We start from the raw sequence: 6120 nt of genomic DNA on the forward strand, positions 1-6120 counted from the left end.
GTATACAATGTATTATTTCAAGATAAAGAACTCATTCATCTTTTCTCATAGGTAGGAGGTAAGTATCTCTCCTTCCTTGCTTGTTTAATCTCCTTGGAGTCTTCTAATATTCCCATGTCATGGTAATGTTGTTTGCACCATAATTTTGCTTCCCCTGTGAGGTAAAACATCTCTAGCATTGCTTGGTTTGTAGGTGAGGTCCTTGCAACATAGAGGAAATTGTCCATAGCCTCAATTCAAACTTCCACATCCTTCTCAATATCATCACCATCTCCCTTTGAATAAGGTGGTTGCATTTGTTTGTACAGCCACTTCTTCTTCTATATTTCCATTTGAAACATTTTTTTGAAGATTTTCATGCAATGTAGTTGTACATTAATATCTTATAATAAAAATCAATTCTTACTTGAATTAATTTTCTTAATAATTCATGATATTTAGCCTGGATAACATAGGTATTTTTCAAAACTTGGTTATCCAATTCATTAAAAGCTTAATCATAAGACTTAATCAGTCCAGCACTTTAAAATAGTTTAGATCTTATAAAGGTATGCGTGTCAGGACTAGTATAACTATCATTAAGACATGAAGTATCAAAAAGGCAAAATTACCAAAATACCCTTGAAATTTTTGTAAATTCCCAATATACCCTTAAAATTGGATTGCTCCAGCTTTTGCATAGTCTATTTTTTTTGATAGTAGAGACCTATCTTAAGCATCTTAACAACCAAGAAGCTTACAAATGGAGGGACATATATCTAAAATTAATCAACGATTTCGTCACGAGTGTAGATGGAAATGGTAGACATTGCTCTCTAGTGGTGGGATGTTCTGGATGTAGTATGCATGCAGAACCACATGCTAGCTCTGTAACATTTAATACACTAGTAAGTTGTGTGTAGCGGAAATTGATAACATAGTGAGCATTTCATTAAGAACAAGTTCTTATTGAGCATAGAGAGAGTACTTAATTTGAGAAAGCAACATAGAAATTTACACCTAGCTAATTTGGCATAGACAATCCTTGAAAAGAGAGAGAAATAGAACAATTGGCAACAATTGAGGACCAGATTTACATGGAGCCAGTTCCCCCTCCATAAAGGCTTTGTATTATAGCTTCTCTAATCAAAGGAGACTTTTTTACAATACAATTGTGATGTACCCAATATTTTTTCAATAAAAGTATTTCATGTACTTTGAAAATATTTGAGTTTTGCATTTTATTAAGTCAAAGAGCATTCTAATGGAACAACCGGATAAAAAATCGGACTTTAAAACTATTAATTATGACCCTTATTTACTTGAAAACAATAAGGTTGATGGGAAACTTAAGACTCAAGATTGTATCTAGAGATAAGAGTTGACTCTTGGGAAAGAAGGAGCAATTTTAGGAAAGGAGGAGTATTTTTAGGAAAGAAAGAGGAGGAAGTTGAGTTCTTGTCTTGGAGCCCAAGCTTCTTCTAAAATTGGAGAATCGAAATCGTGCATAGGAATCCGTGTCCACAAAAGAAAAGAAAAAAAGAAAAAAGAAAAAAGAAAAAAATTGGAAGCCGCGAACGTGCACGAACTTATCCCTCTATTCTTAGCTGGCCTTGAGAGCCTATATAAAGACCCCTCTCCCCTCACTTTAAAAAGACAGACACACACTCTTAGAAGCGAAAGCTCTCTTGCTTTGATGTTGGAGTTATCTTCTGTCCCTCAACCTCTCTCCCTCGAGCTCTTACCTTCAATCCATCTCCATCTCCAAGTCTTTCTCTACCATCGTCGTGTTGCCCTTGGAGTTTTGGAGTTCTTTTCTCTCTTTTCCTCTTCTCTACATTGATATGATGGCCTCAAAGCGAGTGACTCAAAGCTCAAAGGACGCTCATGTCGCCCCACCTCCAAGGAAGGTGTAAACGAAGATATCATCTACTCCAAACGTTGCTGAAGTGGATGTATTGGTCGCGGAAGAAGTGGAAGCCGTCCAACCTCAAACACGGGAGGTAATCGAACATGTCACTAATCCGGTAAGACGAATTTATAATTCTTCATTTCTATTCATGATGACTTGGGAAGCTAAGCATAGGGAACCCCTTAAACTGTTTGAGAAACGTGATTCTATCACAAGAAACAAGCATATGTTTTTATAGATTAGTGAAAGAACTGTTTGATAAATTATCATTGTTTGTTGAATTCTTATTGCTTAATAAATTGTTATTCTTTGATAAGTGGATTTTGATTGATATGAAGAATGGGTTGACCATGTTTGAAGAATCATTTAAAGAGAAGAATTGCTGAAAGAATATCGTTTGTTTCTCACGGCTAGTGAGATGATTCCGCGGTTAGCGGAGATTAAGCTGAGGTTATCGGCTTTGTTTTGTTCCTCGTGGTTAGCGGGATGCCTGGCGGTTAGCAAGATGCCTTGCGGGTAGCGGGATGCCTCGTGGTTAGCGAGATGGGAAGGTTGCCCAATTTGCAGTTAGCGAATAAATCCTTTGCAAAGGCTCCGTTGGTTAGACAGAGAAAGTCCGCGGGTAGCGGCAACTCATGAGAAATTGGAAAAGTTATTTTTGTTGAATTATAGGGCTGTCTTTATTAGGCCTTGTTTGAATTGTTTTGGTATTGTTTGAAGGACTATATAAAAGAATTTGTGGTTGGAATTAATTAAGGAACAATGTTTGTATATGTAAAACAGTGTGGTAAAAAGTGTGAGTGTCGGGTGGAAAGTGGGGGCTGGCTCAGGTTGCCAGTCAAGGATGGGTGATCTCGATTAGTTGAGAAACTCTTCACTCCCTCTTATTAAAAGAAGTGAAATTAGAGACTCATTGTGCCAAGAGTCGAGATGTCCCAAATCTACGTGACACAAGATTACTATTTAGTTTAGACTAAGTCTCATATCATATTTATGGTTTATGGATGGTGGCCGTGCCTCTTAAACATACGAAAAAAGGCGTTGTTTATGGATTCTAAACATGTCAATGGGATTTCATCTTTATGTTACGAAACAGCTTCATCAGAATCCTAGATTTATCGACCTGGCTTGTGGCGTATGACCCTTATAACCACGTAAACAATGGATAGAGGACTTCCTTTCTTCTGTTGCTCGTATCTCTACTTTGTGGAAATGGAGTAGGGTGTTGTTAACGGAAAAGGAGAATAAAGGAAGGCCCTCTATCAAGTCACCCCAATCTTCTCCGGGTTGGGGACCTCACAATTGGTATCAGAGCCTATGTTAAAAAGATTTAGTCGGCTACTTCAAGATTTCTCATGTATATGATTACTATACCATATCTGACTGGTAGAGAAATTATGCTATGTCGATTGACGTGTACCATTATTATGGTTTGAAACTTCTACTATGTTTTTCCATGGAGAGATCTTTTATAGACCCCTATATGACATTTTGATTGAGTTGTTTTTCTGCAAAGAAATTGTTTGACTGGTCAAGTCATGAAAGTGATTTTTTTTTTGGAGGATTGAATGAGCCATGACTGGTTAAGTCATGTGATTGGATGACCCATGACTAGTTAAGTCATGTGATTGAGATAATCATGACTGGTTAAGTCATATGATTGAGTTTTAACGGATTGGATAAGTCATGACTGGTTAAGTCATATGACTAAGTTTGATGGACTGGTTAAGTCAAGATTGGTTAGGTCATGTGATTGAGTTTTAATGAATTGAATAAGTAAGGATTGATCAAGTCATGCAATTGAACTTTTAGTGGACTGGATAAGTCTAAGTTTGGAAAGTACCCTATTGATTTGAGTTATTATAAACATTAATGTACACTCAGGGGAATCCTCAAATCACTTCTACGTTGGAAAACCCTCAGAACGATGTTATTTATACGGAGATTTAGGAGAAGAAGTTTTTGCTCAAACAAATGCAACCACTTTCTTTTAAAGGAGAGGGTGATGATATTGAGAAAGATGAATAAGTATTGTTTGAAGCTATGGATTATTACTTCTCTGTTGCAAGGACCACACTTGCAAATCAAGTGATGTTAGGGATGTTTCGTCTCTCAGGGGAAGTGAAATTATGGTGGAAACAACATTGTCATGACATGGGAGTGTTGGAGAACTCTCAGAGTTGGCGGGAGATCAAACAAGCGGTGAAGGAAAGATACTTACCTCCTGCCCATGAAGCAATAAAGATAAATGAGTTCTTTAGCTTGAAACAATACAATTTATCTTTGGAAGAGTACTACTCAAAGTTTTTACGACTAAGGCGGTGGTGCAGCCAAAGTGTGTTGATTCTAGAAGGTGGAATGGGTACATATATGTAGGCTAGCAGAAGCATGGCAAAGGGTTGGAGCAGCTAGGAAAATCATGGGCTGACAGGTAGCAGCGGAGATGTATGACTGATGTGGTTTATAGGCCAAGAAAGGCTTCAAAAGGGGCTAATTTAGGTAACAGGTGAAGGAGATGCAAGGTGTAGTCTTTGGGTCCAAGAATATAGAGCTTGAAGTGCTGAAGGAGTAGGTCCAGACGTCTCATCAAACCGAGCTATGGAGCCCAAGTTATGGAAGCCTTTGAAGGTTCAATGTGTAGTAGATTTTTGCTGGGACAGGGCAATTGGGGACAGGTGGTCCAAGTGGATGACATGGTACATGCATGTAGTGTTTGATTTATGGAGCCTATCCGTCTTTTCAGATTGCAGATAAGAGCCACGGATTGCAAGTTATGGCCAGTTGAAGTTTTGCCGGCGGAGCTAGGTTGGTGCCTACCTAACCACATGGGGAGGTGTGCCATCTAGCGTCTTTTGAGCCTCGACAAGGTTCTAGAGCAGGATATGCATCATATGGAGCTAGCAAGAATTTATTGCATGTCAAACAAAGCCCGGAGCAGGAAGTTAAAGCACTCTGAAAGTTGGGTGCATTTGCCCGGCATTGGCCACAGATGGTTCTCTTGATTTTTGCAACCTTCGTTTGGGGACTCCGAGAGCTTTGAGTTGCTGCTAGAGATGGGGTTGTTCAAGTCAACTTGATAATTTTTTGGCCGGTTTTTACGGCTCGGTAATTGGATCACCAAAGGGCAGTTGGCTGGCAATGCAAGTTGGGAAGCAAGAAGGGAGTTTTTTTATAAAAAAAAAGCTTTTGGGATGTGGCATTCCATAGGCGGCTGTGCTTGCACCAATTTTTTGAGGGCAAGCCCCCCCCCCCCCCCCCCAATAGCGATATCGCTATTGCACATGGAGGGGAGGGGTCCCACAATGAAGAGAAGGAGAGGCCGAGGCCATTCAGAGGTCTAGCAAAAGGAAGTGGAGAGCCAAGGTCAAGCAAAGCAAGAGAGAGGAGTTTAAAGGATTCAAAGGGCAAGTGCAAGGGCGGTCGAGTTGGGCGGACACTAGAGAGATGTGTACACCATCCAGAAGCTATCAAAAATAAACTATAACCAGTGCTATCAATGCAAAGCCAATTCCAAAAAGAACTCAAAGTGAACTGCACAAGATGAGAAGCACACCCATTATTTCTTTTTTAGGCCTCCTAGATACACCGCTATAAAAGAATGTAAACGTGAAGGTTTTTGGGGCTTTTTTGCCAGAGGGTATGATTGAAGGTTGCAAGTCTGTGTAGTGCAAAGCTTGCCATTGGAGTTTCATATTCTATTGTACTATTCCCCTATGAAATAATACCAAGTGTTAGCACTGATAGCCGTTTTTTGGCTTTCCATAGTGGCCATAGTAAGCTACCTCACCCTATCAAATCACTCAAACACTATGGCTATCCCTACCATTTCACTATATATAGGCGTGTGTGAGTTAGGGAACTTTCCCCATATTTTCTTTAAAACCCTCAGCTAGCTAGTCACTGGGCTAGTTGAGCCAAAAAAATAAAAAAAATTATAAGTATATTATGGCCCATTTGTGTGTAAATATTTCATTGTATATAGTGCCTAAATAAAAGGATTTTTCATAATTATTGTGGTATTTATTTAAATATTTCTACCTATGGTGTGTTATTTATGCTATGTACATTGACTCACCATTACCATATTTTTTCTTATCATTTTGCATACTCTTTATTCCATATAAAAAGAATTTCATGCAAGCTTCTCTTATTTTTGGTGTAACTCCATCCCAACAAAAATCCAAAAAAACTAGTTCTATTTATGTGTATATTTTTTTCACTATTGTGAT

This window comes from Adiantum capillus-veneris, chromosome 12 (assembly GCF_014529385.1).
Source record: "Adiantum capillus-veneris isolate H3 chromosome 12, ASM1452938v2, whole genome shotgun sequence".
Classification (NCBI taxonomy): Eukaryota; Viridiplantae; Streptophyta; class Polypodiopsida; order Polypodiales; family Pteridaceae; genus Adiantum; species Adiantum capillus-veneris.